At 48.1% G+C, this 18,432-nt stretch overlaps 1 protein-coding gene across 3 annotated transcripts in view; it reads right to left on the bottom strand.

Annotated features, from left to right (window-relative positions):
• LOC110529652 (mitochondrial peptide methionine sulfoxide reductase) overlaps positions 1 to 18,432 on the bottom strand; it is a 112,728-nt gene that overhangs the window by 43,360 nt on the left and 50,936 nt on the right. The window contains exon 2 of one of the 3 annotated variants that reach the window (XM_090243004.1): positions 12,727 to 12,857. The exons of the other annotated variants lie outside the window; for them this stretch is intronic. The gene's annotated coding sequence lies outside the window, so the exon portion shown is untranslated. The remainder of the gene's footprint in view (positions 1 to 12,726; positions 12,858 to 18,432) is intronic. 3 annotated transcript variants of the gene reach the window in all.

Genomic DNA, 18,432 nt, shown 5'->3' with positions numbered 1-18,432 from the left:
GTGTGTGTGCTGCAGATGGCCTGCTGTTGTGGAGGGCAGTGTGTGTGGATTAGGATAAATGGGGGGGAGTGAGCCCAACATCTGGAGCCAGTCATGTCCTCGCTGTGCTGTCCTCATGCATGAGCGCGTCGCCATGGCAGCCAGGCGTGCCGATACAGTCAGCTGGAGACCGAGCACCAGACAATCTACTGCAGCACCGTAGTCACACACCCACCACGGCCTCCGTCAGTCAGTCTGTCTCTCTGTTAGTCAGTCTCTGTCAGTCAGTCTGTCTCTCTGTCAGTCAGTCTCTCTGCCTCTCTGTCAGTCCGTCTCTCTGTCAGTCAGTCCGTCTGTCTTTCCGTCTCTCTGTCAGTCAGTCTCTCTGCCTCTCTGTCAGTCCGTCCCTCTGCCTCTCTGTCAGTCCGTCTCTCTGTCAGTCAGTCCGTCTGTCTTTCCGTCTCTCTGTCAGTAGGTCTCTCTGCCTCTCTGTCAGTCATTATCTCTGTCTCTCTGTCAGTCCATCTCTCTGTCAGTCCGTCTCTCTGTCCATCTCTCTGTCTCTGTCAGTCCGTCTCTCTGTCAGTCCGTCTCTCTGTCAGTCCGTCTCTCTGTCAGTCCGTCACTCCGTCAGTCCGTCACTCTGTCAGTCCGTCACTCTGTCAGTCCGTCTCTCTGTCAGTCCGTCGCTCTGTCAGTCCGTCACTCTGTCAGTCCGTCACTCTGTCAGTCCGTCACTCTGTCAGTCCGTCACTCTGTCAGTCCGTCAGTCCGTCTCTCTGTCAGTCCGTCTCTCTGTCAATCTGTCAGTCAGTCTCTCTGTCAGTCCGTCTCTGTCAATCTGTCAGTCAGTCTCTCTGTCAGTACGTCTCTCTGTCAGTCCGTCAGTCCGTCTCTCTGTCAGTCCGTCAGTCCGTCTCTCTGTCAGTCTGTCAGTCTGCTGCAGGGCAGGGACAGTTTCATCACCTCAAACAGATAGTTTCCTTCTCTTCTGATGTGAAACATGTTGTGATGTAGGATGCAGAGCTCAGCTGTGAGGTTAAAGAAACCCTGCCTTTACTTAAAACACACACAATCTCTCTGACTATAGAGATGTTTTAGGTGACTTCATTTTCAGAACCGTTCGCCTTTTTATTCATACAGAAAGTTGGCAAGGTTAGTTGGATGAAAAATATGTTCGCCTCTGTGTTTGTGTAAAGACTATGTCATGTTGACCTGAGTGACAGAAGACACACTGAGAGGCCTTGTCTCCTGGCCAGCCTCAATAACCCCCCCTCCATTTTGGAATTGGATGATTGCTGCTAAAGTGCTGTGAACAGGCAGGCTAGCATGGAGCCTAGCTGGGCCCAACTAATTTAATCTGTGAGAGTGGAGTGAGGAGAATGCATTAGAACAAACATCATTAAATCACTTTTACATCCACACTGCTCACCAGCCCAGAATGTTTCCCAGAGTTCAGCACATAGGGACTCAAGCCAATGCTACATGTAGCATAGTAGTGACGTTGTCCCAGTTTTACTACAGTTTCATTCCTATGACTGCCAAAACCTCTGCCAGTGAACCATAGATTTGAAATCATTGCATTGTGGAATATCAGTCCTGGGCTAAAGCAGGCCAAGATACGTATATTTTTTCATTTCTTTTTTACTTTTACCCCTTCTCCTCCCCAATTTCATGGTATCCAATTGGTAGTTACAGTCTTGTCTCATCCCTGCAACTCCCGTACGGTCTCGAGAGAGAGGCGAAGGTCGAGAGCCATGCGTCCTCGAAAACACGACCCAACCACGCCGCACTGCTTCTTGACACAATGCCCGCTTAACCCGGAAGCGAGCCGCACCAATGTGTCGGAGGAAACACTGTACACCTGACGACCGTGTCACCGGAGACCAGAATGGTGCTACGGGGGTATTATCCTAATCTGCAATGCACCATGTCTTTCTGCTGTGGCCATACCATAGGGGCCATACCCTACTAAAAACAGTAGCTTGCGAAAGTATTCATCCCCCCTGGGATTTTTTACTATTTTGTTGCCTTACAACCCAGGAATTAAAATGGATTTTTGGGGGGTTTCAATCATTTGATTTATAAAACATGCCTACCACTTTGAAGATAAAAAATATTTTTAAAGTGAAACAAAGAAATAAGCCAAAAAAACAGAAAACTTGAACGTGCATAACTATTCTTAGGGTCATTGTCCTGCTGGAAGGTGAACCTCCGTCCCAGTCTCAAATCCCTGGAAGACTGAAACAGGTTTTCCTCAAGAATGTCCCTGTATTTAGAGCCATGCATCCTTACTTCAATTCTGACCAGTTTCCCAGTCTCTGCCAATGAAAAACATTCCCACAGCATGAGGCTGCCACCACCATGCTTCACTGTGGGGATGGTGTTCTTGGGGTGATGAGAGGTGTTGGGTTTGCGCCAGACATAGCGTTTTCCATGATGGCCAAAAAGCTACATTTTAGTCTCATCTGACCAGAGTATCTTCTTCCATATGTTTGGGGAGTCTCCCACATGCCTTTTGGCGAACACCAAACGTGGTTGCTTATCTTTGCAGCTCCTTCAAGGTTATCTTTGGTCTCTTTGTTGCCTCTCTGGTTAATGTCCTCCTTGCCTGGTCCGTGAGTTTTGGTGGGCGGCCCTCTCTTGGCAGGTTTGTTGTGGTGCCATATTCTTTCATTTTTTTATATAATGGATTTAATGGTGCTCTGTGGGATGTTCAAAGTTACAGATCTTTACTTCTCCACAACGTTCTCCCTGACCTGTTTGGAGAGCTAATTGGTCTTCATGGTGCTGCTTGCTTGGTGGTGCCGCTTGCTTGGTGGTGTTGCAGAACAGGTGTATATATACTGAGATCATGTGACAGATCATGTGACACTTAAATAAAGTCCACCTGTGTGCAATCTAACTAATTATGTGACTTCTGAAGGTAATTGGTTGCACAAGATCTTATTTAGGGGCTTTATAGCAAAGAGGGTGAATACAGTGCCTTGCGAAAGTATTCAGCCCCCTTGAACTTTGCGACCTTTTGCCACATTTCAGGCTTCAAACATAAAGATATAAAACTGTATTTTTTTGTGAAGAATCAACAACAAGTGGGACACAATCATGAAGTGGAACGACATTTATTGGATATTTCAAACTTTTTTAACAAATCAAAAACTGAAAAATTGGGCGTGCAAAATTATTCAGCCCCTTTACTTTCAGTGCAGCAAACTCTCTCCAGAAGTTCAGTGAGGATTTCTGAATGATCCAATGTTGACCTAAATGACTAATGATGATAAATACAATCCACCTGTGTGTAATCAAGTCTCCGTATAAATGCACCTGCACTGTGATAGTCTCAGAGGTCCGTTAAAAGCGCAGAGAGCTTCATGAAGAACAAGGAACACACCAGGCAGGTCCGAGATACTGTTGTGAAGAAGTTTAAAGCCGGATTTGGATACAAAAAGATTTCCCAAGCTTTAAACATCCCAAGGAGCACTGTGCAAGCGATAATATTGAAATGGAAGGAGTATCAGACCACTGCAAATCTACCAAGACCTGGCCGTCCCTCTAAACTTTCAGCTCATACAAGGAGAAGACTGATCAGAGATGCAGCCAAGAGGCCCATGATCACTCTGGATGAACTGCAGAGATCTACAGCTGAGGTGGGAGACTCTGTCCATAGGACAACAATCAGTCGTATATTGCACAAATCTGGCCTTTATGGAAGAGTGGCAAGAAGAAAGCCATTTCTTAAAGATATCCATAAAAAGTGTTGTTTTAAGTTTGCCACAAGCCACCTGGGAGACACACCAAACATGTGGAAGAAGGTGCTCTGGTCAGATGAAACCAAAATTGAACTTTTTGGCAACAATGCAAAACGTTATGTTTGGCAACACAGCTGAACACACCATCCCCACTGTCAAACATGGTGGTGGCAGCATCATGGTTTGGGCCTGCTTTTCTTCAGCAGGGACAGGGAAGATGGTTAAAATTGATGGGAAGATGGATGGAGCCAAATACAGGACCATTCTGGAAGAAAACCTGATGGAGTCTGCAAAAGACCTGAGACTGGGACAGAGATTTGTCTTCCAACAAGACAATGATCCAAAACATAAAGCAAACTCTACAATGGAATGGTTCAAAAATAAACATATCCAGGTGTTAGAATGGCCAAGTCAAAGTCCAGACCTGAATCCAATCGAGAATCTGTGGAAAGAACTGAAAACTGCTGTTCACAAATGCTCTCCATCCAACCTCACTGAGCTCAAGCTGTTTTGCAAGGAGGAATGGGAAAAAATGTCAGTCTCTCGATGTGCAAAACTGATAGAGACATACCCCAAACGACTTACAGCTGTAATCGCAGCAAAAGGTGGCGCTACAAATATTAACTTAAGGGGGCTGAATAATTTTGCACGCCCAATTTTTCAGTTTTTGATTTGTTAAAAAAGTTTGAAATATCCAATAAATGTCGTTCCACTTCATGATTGTGTCCCACTTGTTGTTGATTCTTCACAAAAAAATACAGTTTTATATCTTTATGTTTGAAGCCTGAAATGTGGCAAAAGGTCGCAAAGTTCAAGGGGGCCGAATACTTTCGCAAGGCACTGTACATATGCATATGCCCCTATACCCCATCCACAATACCCCAGCCCCAATAACCCAGTCTCTTCACCCCATAGAGGCTGGGGTATATCGCACAGCCGCAGCCGCAGCCCCAGCCCCACCCCCAGTCTAAACCCCAGCCCTAAACCCACCCTCCGCCCTAGACCCACCCCCAGCCCTAGCCCCCCCAGCCCTAAACCCACCCTCAGCCCTAGACCCACCCCCAGCCCTAGCCCCCCCCAGCCGTAAACCCACCCCCAGCCCTAAACCCACCCTCAGCCCTAGACCCACCCCCAGCCCTAGCCCCCCCGAGCCGTAAACCCACCCTTAGCCCTAGACCCACCCCCAGCCCTAAACCCACCCCCAGCCCTAGCCCCACCCCCAGCCCTAAACCCACCCTCAGCCGTAGACCCAACCCCAGCCCTAAACCCACCCTCAGCCCTAGACCCACCCCCAGCCCTAAACCCCCCCAGCCCTAAACCCCCCCCAGCCCTAGACCCCCCCAGCCCTAGACCCCCCCAGCCCTAAACCCACCCCGAGCCCCCCACTCCCAGCTCTAACCCCCCCCCCCCAGCCCTAGACCCACACCCAGCCCCCCACCCCCAGCCCTAAACCCACACCCAGCCCTAAACCCACACCCAGCCCCCCACCCCCAGCTCCTCCAGTCTCATTATCTTAGTGTGGTGGCAGTAATCACAGCCATTGGGGAACAACCGAACAGAAGCGTGTTCATTAATGGCTGGACGCCTCCCGCTGTAAGATAAACAATCTAAATGTAAATGTCAGCAGGGAAAAACAATGAGTCCAGACAGAATATTAATGACTCGCAACCTCACTCTGCTCTGCTCAGTGTGTGTGTGTGTGTGTGTGTGTGTGTGTGTGTGAGGGAAGGGGGGTAGCGACACGAGACACAGAGGAGACACCAGGAGATACCACCAAACTCCCTCCCTGGCCCCACTGACACCCCCAAACCCCCCTCGGTCCTCTTTTCCCCCCACCATGCACCAAACTGCTCCCTGTCACCCTGCCCCCCAGGACACATACCTCCCTGTTAAACATGATGCCACTGTGAAGGGCAGTCACCCTCAAAAGCACACTTCATCATTCACTACTCATACATGGACACACACACACACACTGAAATCTGTATAAGACTGAAGAGATAGGTTTAGAAAAATACAACTAATACTACGCTATTTATTTGACTGGAAAATTGGAAAGAAATACATCTACAGTGGCATGAAAAAGTATGTGAACCCTTCTGGAGTGGCCCAGTAAGAGTCCTGACCTTTGAGATGCTGTGGCATGACCGAGAGCGGTTCACATCAGACATCCCGAGAGTATTGCAGAACTGAAACCGTTTTGTAAAAAGGAATGGTCCAAAATTCCTCCTGACTGTTGTGCAGGTCTGATCCGCAACTACAGAAAACATTTGGTTTCCAAAGGAGGTTCAACGTGTTATTAAATACAAGGGTTCAGATACTTTTCCCACCCTGCACTGTGACTGTTTACACGGTGTGTTCAGACACATGAAAATGTAGAATTGTTTGTGCGTTATTCGTTTAAGCAGACTGTGTTTGTCTATTGTTGTGACCTAGATGAAGATCAGATCAAAATTGATGACCAATTTATGCAGAAAAGCAGGTAATTCCAAAGGGTTCACATTCGTTTTCTTGCCACTGTATATTGTCTGCCCCTTTCATTTACAGATTCAGAAAAGCTGACCCAGAAATGAAGGGAAGAAGTGAATATAAGACGGACCAGCTGACTGTGTGTATTGCTTCCATCCTCTCAGCTCTGACTAACACATTTTGACTTGTATGCATCCTTCAGCCGAGCGTGATAAACTAAAGCCAGTCTTTAGCACTCTAAATAGAAGGGACACAATGAGAGGAAAGACAAATTGCGCTCTCTAAAATAAAAGAGAAAATAAGCACCACGGACAAAATGTTTGAGCACTTTCAGTAATATTCCCGTTTATATTTTCCTTGACACACCACACACAATTTTCTTTATTTTTTAAAAATATTTTTACATGCAGTAATTATTCTATGCCAAGGCTTTGATAGCACATTCTTTCATTTCTCCCTATCTATCTCTGCAAGAATTACAATGAAATTGTTTGCTGATGAATTGAATTGACATTTTCTGTATGGGCACGCTTTAGCCTCCATCACACATACTACACTTGCTGTTGTGTGAAAGAATTGTTTAACCCCAGCATTAACATTTACATCACCAGTGAGTTCTTTAGCAAAACACATCAGAAGCACACATTATCACACGCGCGCACGCACGCACGCACACACACCGAAGAACCAGGGGGAGAGAATGAGGCTTGAATATGACAAAGCATGTGTTTTTGAACTAACCCCATGAGAATAACATCATACAACATCATGTTTTCATTATCACAAGTATAATGTCTCTCTCTTCAACAAAGGCTTGATTGTAGCTACGTCGACAGAAGAAGAAGAAGAGGAAGAGTATTTATGCTGCTCTGTAATGATGTTTTATTTGCCAGGGAAGAGCAGTCAACGCCATTAGAAAGCCCTTCCTAGGTATACTCACATGAATAATCAAACAGCACGAAGCCCTACTTCAGCATGTGTGTGTGTGGCTATGTAAACTCAGCGGTAGTGAGAGAGGATCTTCAGTATGACTCTGTGATGGAACAGACAGGGGAAGCTGAATTTGGCTTTTTCCAACCCTCCCCTATACACTGCCTAGTAAGCGGTTCCTCTCCTCCCTCCCATCTCTCCAAGAGGGTAAGATATGACTAACTAGCCTGCCTGGAGCTTCTTTCCCAGCTCCCCCAAAAACTGTCTGAATAATGAGGGTAATCATGGAGCAGACCTTATCCAAGGTGGCATTTGCACTCTCCCTCTGCCCGCTATCCTCTCTGCCCGCCAGCCTTTCTGCCCGCCAGCCTCTCTGCCTGCCTGCGCCCACTGTCCCCACCACACTCACTCCACGAGTTAGTGCTGCTCTACTTCCAGCCACTCAGACCGGGCCAGACCCCCTGTATCCGGGCAGAGCTGCTCATTTGGCAGCCTATTAGCCTTGAAAATTAGCTGCAAAAATATGTGCGCAGACATGTGTGAGTTATCTCCATATGTTTATGGGGGAGCGAGGGTTGATCTGGACTGCTATTGTTAATGCACACAGATGATTCATCGTTTAGAGAGAGTCACAGTGTCAGGTCCTCTGAGATCCATCCATATTATTCAGATTCAGTTTAGTGGAGAAGGGAGAGAAAGGCACTGTCATTTCTGTGTGTGTGTGTGTGTGTGTGTGTGTATGTGTGTGTGTGTGTGTGTGTGTGTGTGTGTGTGTCCTCTACTGAGGAGCGATGGCCTACAGTAGACGGATGTATCGTATCTTCTGTCTTATCCTGACCAGGGGAGTAAAAGACCTTGGGTTGAAGGGCTGGGTAGATATTCTCTCTGTCTAGCTGTTGGAGTCTGGGAGGTGAACTCATCCATAACATCATCCTTTCACAGTCCCCTCTCATCCCCTCTCTACCTCTCTGGTCTAAATGTGGCCAGTGAGAACAATCCCCCCCAGGGCTCTTTGACTGGAGTCCAGAGAGTCTACTTTAGTGACACTCATGGGAGCTGATCTCCAGAAATAGGTAACAGTCACAGTGAAGTGAGCACTAAATTAAATCTCTGTGTTATGGATTGGGTCCAAATGACCGTCGAAAGGAGAGGAGGCTACAGGAGGTCGACCCTCTCCCTGGTCGTTTAACTTGAGGAACGCTGTGCCCCCGTCACGTCCCATCCTCAGACCGCTTCCAAGCCCCAGTTTGATTGGTGCCCCTGCTCCTCATTTTAATGTATCTGCCCTCTTCTCTGCTGGAGCTACTGTCGCTGTATAGGCCAGCAGCAGAACGTGCTAGCTTTCCCGCCACTACTACTGTCGTTGTATAGGCCAGCAGCAGAACTTGCTAGCTTTCCCGCCACTACTACTGTCGTTGTATAGGCCAGCAGCAGAACGTGCTAGCTTTCCCGTCACTACTACTGTCGTTGTATAGGCCAGCAGCAAAACGTGCTAGCTTTCCCGCCACTACTACTGTCGTTGTATAGGCCAGCAGCAGAACGTGCTATCTTACCCACCACTACTACTGTCGTTGTATGTGGCAGGGTCTACAGTCAATCCCGGGCTGCAAAAGAAAAACCAGCCCCGTCGCGGACCACAATGTCTTGTTCCCAGACAGACTAAACAACTTCTTTGCTCGCTTTGAGGACAATACAGTGCCACTGACACCAAAACCTGCAGGCTCTCCTTCACTGCAGCCAACGTGAGTAGAACATTTAAACGTGTTAACCCTCGCAAGGCTGCAGGCCCAGACGGCATCCTCAGCCCCGTCCTCAGAGCATGCGCAGACCAGCTGGCTGGTGTGTTTACGGACATATTCAATCAATCCTTATACCAGTCTGCTGTTCCAACATGTTTCAAGAGGGCCACGATTGTTCCTGTTCCCAAGAAAGCTAAGGTAACTGGGATAAATGACTACCACCCCTTATCACTTCTATCATCATGGAGTGCTTTGAGAGACTAGTCAAGGACCATATAACCTCCAACTTACCTGACACCCTAGACCCACTCCAATTTGCTTACCACCCAAATAGGTCCACAGACGACGCAATCGCAATCACACTGCACTAACCCATCTGGACAAGAGGAATATCTATGTAAGAATGCTGTTCATCGACTACAGCTCAGCATTTAACATCATAGTACCCACCAAACTCGTCATTAAGCTCGAGACCCTGGGTCTCGACCCCGCCCTGTGCAACTGGGTCCTGGACTTCCTGACGGGCTGCCCCCAGGTGGTGAGGGTAGGTAACAACATCTCCACCCCCTGATCCTCAACACTGGGGCCCCACAAGGGTGCGTTCTCAGCCCTCTCCTGTACTCCCTGTTCACCCACGACTGCGTGGCCATGTACGCCTCCATCTCAATCATCAAGTTTGCAGACGACACTACAGTGATAGGCTTGATTACCAACAACGACGAGACGGCCTACAGGGAGGAGGTGAGGGCCCTCGGAGTGTGGTGTCAGGAAAATAACCTCACACTAATGTCAACAAAACAAAGGAGATGATCGTGGACTTCAGGAAACAGCAGAGGGAGCAGCCCCCTATCCACATCGACGGGACAGTCGTGGAGAGGGTGGAAAGTTTTAAGTTCCTCGGCGTACACATCATGGACAAACTGAAATGGTCCACCCACACAGACTGCGTGGTGAAGAAGGCGCAGCAGCGCCTCTTCAACCTCAGGAAGCTGAAGAAATGTGGCTTGTCACCAAAAACACTCACAAACTTTTACAGATGCACAATCGAGAGCATCCTGTCGGGTGTATCACCGCCTGGTTCAGCAACTGCTCCGCTCATAACCGTAAGGCTCTCCAGAGGGTAGTGAGGTCTGCACAACGCATCACTGAGGGCTACCTGCCCTCCAGGACACCTATACCACCCGATGTCACACGAAGGCCAAAAAGATCATCAAGGACAACCACCACCCGAGCCACTGCCTGTTCACCCCACTATCATCCAGAAGGCGAGGTCAGTACAGGTGCATCAAAGCGGGGACCGAGAGACTGAAAAACAGCTTCTATCTCAAAGCCATCAGACTGTTAAACAGCCATCACTAACATTGAGTGGCTGCAGCCAACATACTGACTCAACTCCAGCCACTTTAATAATGGAAAAATGTATGTAATAAATGTATCACTAGCCACTTTAAACAATGCCACTTTATATAATGTTTACATACCCTACATTACTCATCTCATATGTATATACTGTACTCTATACCATCCACTGCATCTGGCCTATGCCATTCGGCCATCACTCATTCATATATTTTTATGTACATATTCTTATTAATTCCTTTACACTCGTGTGTATAAGGTAGTTGTTGTGAAATTGTTAGATTACTTGTTAGATATTACTGCATGGTCGGAACTAGAAGCACAAGCATTTATGACAAATACAAAATGATTTGATTTGATTTATAGGCCAGCAGCAGAATGTGCTAGCTTTCCCGCCTCTACTACCAGTACGCCAATAACTCAGGTCTGTGGGGTTTAATATCTCCTTCAGGGGATCCTCCAAGCTCCATGACACTCATTTACAAACCAAAGAAGCTGTATCTATTTCAATCAACCAGCCATTGAGCTGGCTGAATAAATGTCGTTTCCCCGTCATTTCAACAAAAAATATGTATATTTTTGTGATGACGTTGAATCAAAGTGGAAAACTGAATCAATTTTTAACAGTCATCAACGTAAGGGAATTTAGTATTTTTTTCACCCAACTTTCACCTAAATCCAATGACATGGTGAAATGTGTTGTTGAATTCACGTTAGTTGACAACTCAACCAAATGTAAATAAAAAGTAGACATTGAAATTACGTATGTGCTCAGTGGGTTACTTCATTCTGAGATCGCAGCTCTACTTGTATGTATTGTCCCCAACGGCCACAGACTGGTAGGAGAAAATACTAAGGATAGCCTACGTCACAACGCTCAAACTTTTGGCTGAGTATAGCTCATCACATCCTTCTGCAAAGTACGTCACTTATTCAGTACATAAGAAGATGAGACAAAGGACCAAAAGTGGCCCTGGTATCTGAAGCTCTGATGACTGATTAGTTTCCCTCAGAGTCAGTTGATTCTCTGTAATTCTTCTCCGCACACAGAGAACTGATTCTGTTTATAATGTGCTCCGTCAGCCTCTTGCCTCACTGTGCTGGCTATTAAGAGGAACCCAACCCAGGCCCAAACTCTGGCACACAGGCTTAACTCAGCAGGGCCAAAAGAGAGTCATCATTGATTAATCTGCAGTGGCTTTGATGGAGGAAGACCATGTGGTCCAACAGCCCAGAAGACTTTCCAGTCCTCTACACTCTACAACCACCATACAGAACCAGGCGTTTGGTCGATAGCCATTCCCTTTGAAAAGTGCTTTGATGGGTATGATGATCTGAGGATGAACTTGTGCCAGTTTAACTCTGCAGCTTAAGAAAAGGCAGGACAGAAATCATTCCGTCAAGTCGTAGGGAGAAACGATGCCATGAGAGGGCATGGCAGAGGCTTAAGCAGAGCAACTTCAAAGATGACTCAGTGGAAGTAAGAAGTAGGGGATCAGAACAGGAAGAAAGGCCTGCAACACACAGCTTTGTCTCTCGTTCATTCAAAGGCGCTCTCTGGCAGAGAGGCTCTAAGTGTGTGTGTGTGTGTGTGTGTGTGTGTGTGTGCAAGAGTGAGTGTCAGGATGGGGGTGCAGCACAGTGGAGTGTGTGTGAAGCGATATGCTATCTCTGGTTCACATCCCCACCAAGTTCCCCTACAGATCCCCACCATGTTACAGTACAGATTAGTAGGGAAGCCCTGAGAGTGGTGCTCCTGCAGCCAGCAGACATGCTCTGGGACCTGGGCAGTGGTTCTCTGGCTCGGCCCCCCTCCCCCAGGCTCTGCCTTCACCGGCCTGGTCTGACATTGATAAATGAGACAGTGCGGCTCATGCCTGGCTCTCTCTGATTGGAGCATCCCCCTCCCCCGCTCTAATAACAGCCCTGGTGGGAGAAAGAACACACTGCCTCATCTGAGCAGCAATTAAGGCAACAACATCAATCCCCCCTTTCTCCGTCTCCCTCCCCTTCTGTCTGCCTCTTTCTCTTCTGTACCTCCATCTCTCTCTCTCGCTCCAATCCCTCTCCCTCTCTCCTGTGATCTCTATCCAGCTGCAGGCCCTCTCCCATAGATCACAATGATCGCCGTCATCACACTATCTGTTTCATTGGTGGCATTATCGCCAACATTGTTATTTTTATCCATAATAGCAATGATCTGATCTGGTGGTGGGGAGAGAAAAATAGAGAGAGAAAGAAAGAGAGCGTTGTGAACCACATGAAAAAAAGAGTCAGGATGCGGTCTGACAGAGAGAGTGAGAAACATTGACCGTGGGGAAATAGTGCCAAGCAAGACTAATAGGCCTTGATATGCTGAGGAGCTGAGGAGAGGCCTGACGATGACTGGCAGGCAGGCAGGCAGGACTGTGGTGACTGTTGTTCCTGTAGTTCATCACACACTGCCCTGTTGCCTTCGGTCACTGGCCTGTTTCTGCCAGGTGAGGAACAGTGAGACTTACAGAGTTCTGATAATCACACACCATGTTGACGTCATCAGCCCCTCCCCAAACATCTGGGGGGGTTATATTTGGGACCGACAGCAGCTTAGGTTATTTGGAGTGTTATGACTCATCCCACATCAGCCCAAAATCTGTAGAGAGAGAGAGAGAGAGAGAGAGAGAGAGAGAGAGAGAGAGAGAGAGGAGAAGAGAGAGAGAAGAGAGAAGAGAGAAGAGAGAGATGATGGATGCATCCCTTTGATTGCACCTGGATGAGTGAGAGGCAGGTGAGGCTCTTGATTTTCCCCTTGTGTGTATAAGAGTGGGCAGTGTGTGTGAACTAGAGAGCAGTATTTTCTACCCCTCCCCATACATAACTACAAACTACAGTCAGACCAAACATTAGCATGTAAAGGCATACTCGTGCTTTTCTCATTAAAACATAAAAGTGAGGGGTGGTTAGGAGATATGTGAATCATAAAGACTCATGCAGCCTAGATGTTTTGCACCAAATGATTATGACTCAATTAGTGTGTCGAGATTCCTTGAAACTCCAATACTTTCCAACTTGTGATGACACAGGCCTTTGAACAGTCACCCACACTGCAGAACACAGTCAGAGCACCAAACTTCAGACACATGTTTATTGTAAGGCTGCCTTCAAGCCAGGGAATGGAAGTATATAGGCTGTGTCTGCCATAGTGATTAGAAATAGTCAAAAAGGGTATCCTTGGCAAAAAGCAACACAAGGCTCCAGAATGAACCCAGCAGAGAAGGGAAGAGAAAGAGGGTCTGCTCTGCGGCTTAGGTCGAATCTAGCATGACACCCAGAGAAGATCCACACAGCAGATGTCACTGGCTACTGGCTCGTCTCTAAGAGCTTCATTCATTGTACAGGATTAAGAGGGCCATTTTTGAAAAGCCAGCCCCCCCATCCAAACAAATCTCTGTGAGGAGGACTGGGAGGGCAGCCTAGCAGGCGTTCTGAGGTGGCGAGCTGAGGAGGGGAGATGAGGAGAGGAGTAAGAGAGATGAGGAGGGGTGATGAGGAGTGGAGATGAGTAAGGGAGATGAGTAAGGGTGATGAGTAAGGGAGATGAGGAGGGAGATGAGTAAGGGAGATGAGGAGGGAGATGAGTAAGGGATATGAGGAGGGGAGATGAGGAGGGGAGATGAGGACTGGAGATGAGTAAGGGAGATGAGGAGGGGAGATGAGGAGTGGAGATGAGTAAGGGAGATGAGGAGGGGAGATGAGAAGGGGAGATGAGTAAGGGAGATGAGAAGGGGAGATGAGTAAGAGAGATGAGGGAGGTGAGTAAGAGAAATGAGGAGGGGTGATGAGGAGTGGAGATGAGTAAGGGAGATGAGTAAGGGAGATGAGTAAGGGAGATGACTAAGGGAGATGAGTAAGGGAGATGAGGAGTGGAGATGAGTAAGGTAGATGAGGAGTGGAGATGAGTAAGGGAGATGAGGAGTGGAGATGGGTAAGGGAGATGAGGAGTGGAGATGAGTAAGGGAGATGAGGAGTGGAGATGAGTAAGGGAGATGAGGAGTGAAGATGAGTAAGGGAGATGAGGAGGGGAGATGAGTAAGGGAGATTAGTAAGGGAGATGAGAAGTGGAGATGAGTAAGGGAGATGAGGATTAGAGATGAGTAAGGGAGATGGGGAGTGGAGATGAGGAGGGGAGATGAGTAAGAGAGATGAGGAGTGGAGATGAGTAAGGGAGATGTGGAGTGGAGATAAGTAAGGGAGATGAGGAGTGGAGATGAGTAAGGGAGATGAGAAGTGGAGATGAGTAAGGGAGATGAGGAGTGGAGATGGGTAAGGGAGATGAGGAGGGGAGATGAGTAAGGTAGATGTGGAGTGGAGATGAGTAAGGGAGATGAGGAGTGAAGATGAGTAAGGGAGATGAGGAGGGGAGATGAGTAAGGGAGATGAGGAGTGGAGATGAGTAAGGGAGATGAGGAGTGGAGATGGGTAAGGGAGATGAGGAGTGGAGATGAGTAAGGGAGATGAGTAAGGGAGATGAGGAGTGAAGATGAGTAAGGGAGATGAGGAGGGGAGATGAGTAAGGGAGATTAGTAGGGGAGATGAGTAAGGGAGATGAGGAGTGGAGATGAGTAAGGTAGATGAGGAGTGGAGATGAGTAAGGGAGATGAGGAGTGGAGATGAGTAAGGTAGATGAGGAGTGGAGATGAGTAAGGGAGATGAGGAGTGGAGATGAGTAAGGGAGATGAGGAGGGGAGATGAGTAAGGGGAGATGAGTAAGGGAGATGAGTAGGGGAGATGAGGAGTGGAGATGAGTAAGGGAGATGAGGAGTCGAGATGAGGAGGGGAGATGAAGAGGGGAGATGTGGGGAGATGAATAAGGGAGATGAGTAAGGGAGATGAGGAGTGGAGATGAGTAAGGGAGATGAGAAGGGGAGATGAGTAAGGGAGATTAGTAGAGGAGATGAGTAAGGGAGATGAGGAGTGAAGATGAGTAAGCTAGATGAGGAGTGGAGATGAGTAAGGGAGATGAGGAGTGGAGATGAGTAAGGGAGATGAGGAGTGAAGATGAGTAAGGGAGATGAGGAGTGGAGATGGGTAAGGGAGATGAGGAGTGGAGATGAGTAACGGAGATGAGTAAGGGATATGAGTAAGGGAGATGAGTAGGGGAGATGAGGAGGGGACCTGAGTAAGGGAGATGAGTAAGATGAGATGAGGAGTGGAGATGAGTAAGGGAGATGAGTAGGGGAGCTGAGGAGGAGAGATGAGTAAGGTAGATGTGGAGTGGAGATGAGATGAGTAAGGGAGATGAGGAGTGGAGATGAGTAAGGTAGATGAGGAGTGGAGATGAGTAAGGGAGATGAGGAGTGGAGATGAGTAAGGGAGATGAGTAAGGGAGATGAGGAGGGGAGATGAGTAAGGGAGATGAGGAGGGGAGATGAGTAAGGGAGATGAGTAAGGGAGATGAGTAAGGGAGATGAGGAGTGGAGATGAGTAAAGGAGATGAGGAGGGGAGATGAGGAGGGGAGATGAGGAGTGGAGATGAGGAGGTGATGAAGAGGGGAGGTGAATATGGAGGTGAGTAAGGGTGGTGAGGAGTGGAGATGAGTAAGGAGATGAGGAGTGGAGATGAGTAAGGGAGATGAGGAAGGGAGATGAGGAGTGAAGATGAGTAAGGGAGATGAGGAATGGAGATGGGTAAGGGAGATGAGTAGGGGAGATGAGGAGGGGACCTGAGTAAGGGAGATGAGGAGGGGAGATGAGTAAGGGAGATTAGTAAGGGAGATGAGTAGGGGAGATGAGGAGGGGACCTGAGTAAGGGAGATGAGGAGGGTAGATGAGTAAGGGAGATGAGTAAGGGAGATGAGGAGTGGAGATGAGTAAGGGAGATGAGTAAGGGAGATGAGGAGGGGAGATGAGTAAGGGAGAAGAGTAGGGGAGATGAGGAGGGGACCTGAGTAAGGGAGATGAGTAAGGGAGATGAGGAGGGGAGATGAGTAAGGGAGATGAGTAGGGGAGATGAGGAGGGGACCTGAGTAGGGGAGATGAGGAGTGGAGATGAGTAAGGAAGATGAGTAAGGGAGATGAGGAGGGGAGATGAGTAAGGGAGATGAGAAGTGGAGATGAGTAAGGTAGATGAGGAGTGGAGATGAGTAAGGGAGATGAGGAGTGGAGATGAGTAAGGGAGATGAGTAAGGGAGATGAGGAGTGGAGATGAGTAAGGGAGATGAGTAAGGGAGATGAGTAGGGGAGATGAGGAGTGGAGATGAGTAAGGGAGATGAGGAGGGGAGATGAGTAAGGGAGAAGAGTAGGGGAGATGAGGAGGGGACCTGAGTAAGGGAGATGAGTAAGGGAGATGAGTAGGGGAGATGAGGAGTGGAGATGAGTAAGGGAGATGAGGAGGGGAGATGAGTAAGGGAGATGAGTAGGGGAGATGAGGAGGGGACCTGAGTAAGGGAGATGAGGAGGGGAGATGAGTAGGGGAGATGAGGAGTGGAGATGAGTAAGGAAGATGAGTAAGGGAGATGAGGAGGGGAGATGAGTAAGGGAGATGAGGAGTGGAGATGAGTAAGGTAGATGAGGAGTGGAGATGAGTAAGGGAGATGAGGAGTGGAGATGAGTAAGGGAGATGAGTAAGGGAGATGAGGAGTGGAGATGAGTAAGGGAGATGAGGAGGGGAGATGAGTAAGGGAGAAGAGGAGGGGAGATGAGTAAGGGAGATTAGTAAGGGAGATGAGTAGGGGAGATGAGGAGGGGACCTGAGTAAGGGAGATGAGGAGGGTAGATGAGTAAGGGAGATGAGTAAGGGAGATGAGGAGTGGAGATGAGTAAGGGAGATGAGTAAGGGAGATGAGGAGGGGAGATGAGTAAGGGAGAAGAGTAGGGGAGATGAGGAGGGGACCTGAGTAAGGGAGATGAGTAAGGGAGATGAGGAGGGGAGATGAGTAAGGGAGATGAGTAGGGGAGATGAGGAGGGGACCTGAGTAGGGGAGATGAGGAGTGGAGATGAGTAAGGAAGATGAGTAAGGGAGATGAGGAGGGGAGATGAGTAAGGGAGATGAGAAGTGGAGATGAGTAAGGTAGATGAGGAGTGGAGATGAGTAAGGGAGATGAGGAGTGGAGATGAGTAAGGGAGATGAGTAAGGGAGATGAGGAGTGGAGATGAGTAAGGGAGATGAGTAAGGGAGATGAGTAGGGGAGATGAGGAGTGGAGATGAGTAAGGGAGATGAGGAGGGGAGATGAGTAAGGGAGAAGAGTAGGGGAGATGAGGAGGGGACCTGAGTAAGGGAGATGAGTAAGGGAGATGAGTAGGGGAGATGAGGAGTGGAGATGAGTAAGGGAGATGAGGAGGGGAGATGAGTAAGGGAGATGAGTAGGGGAGATGAGGAGGGGACCTGAGTAAGGGAGATGAGGAGGGGAGATGAGTAGGGGAGATGAGGAGTGGAGATGAGTAAGGAAGATGAGTAAGGGAGATGAGGAGGGGAGATGAGTAAGGGAGATGAGGAGTGGAGATGAGTAAGGTAGATGAGGAGTGGAGATGAGTAAGGGAGATGAGGAGTGGAGATGAGTAAGGGAGATGAGTAAGGGAGATGAGGAGTGGAGATGAGTAAGGGAGATGAGTAAGGGAGATGAGTAGGGGAGTTGAGGAGTGGAGATGAGTAAAGGAGATGAGGAGGGGAGATGAGGAGGGGAGATTAGTAAGGGAGATGAGGAGGGGAGATGAGGAGTGGAGATGAGGAGGGGAGATGAAGAGGGGAGATGAGGGGAACACACACAGACATATGTTGACAAATACTAAACATACACTGTACTGTACATACACTATATAACACAGGTGCTTGCGCTCACGCATGCACACACACACACACATGTAGACAAATACTAAACCTACACTAAACTGTACATACACTACATAACACAGGTGCTTACACACACACACACACACACACACACACACACACACACACACACACACACACACACACACACACACACACACACACACACACACACACCATTATCATTAAATAGCCACAGGAGCCATCATTGGCCCTATAACAGTGTGGCTCCATGCACATCTTCCACTGTGACTAACTGTTGATAATGGTGGTGGCATACTCTGCAGGGGGAACATTACTCCATTTTCATATTCACACTCAAATCAATTAAGAAAAACAACATGCTCACTAAATTAAAATTCCCCTTATCATCCCCCTTGAACTTGAAACATTCACT

Source organism: Oncorhynchus mykiss, chromosome 8 (genome assembly GCF_057628025.1).
Source record: "Oncorhynchus mykiss isolate SJ-2025 chromosome 8, ASM5762802v1, whole genome shotgun sequence".
NCBI classification, from domain to species: domain Eukaryota; kingdom Metazoa; phylum Chordata; class Actinopteri; order Salmoniformes; family Salmonidae; genus Oncorhynchus; species Oncorhynchus mykiss.
This window is presented reverse-complemented; position numbering and strand designations above follow the sequence as displayed.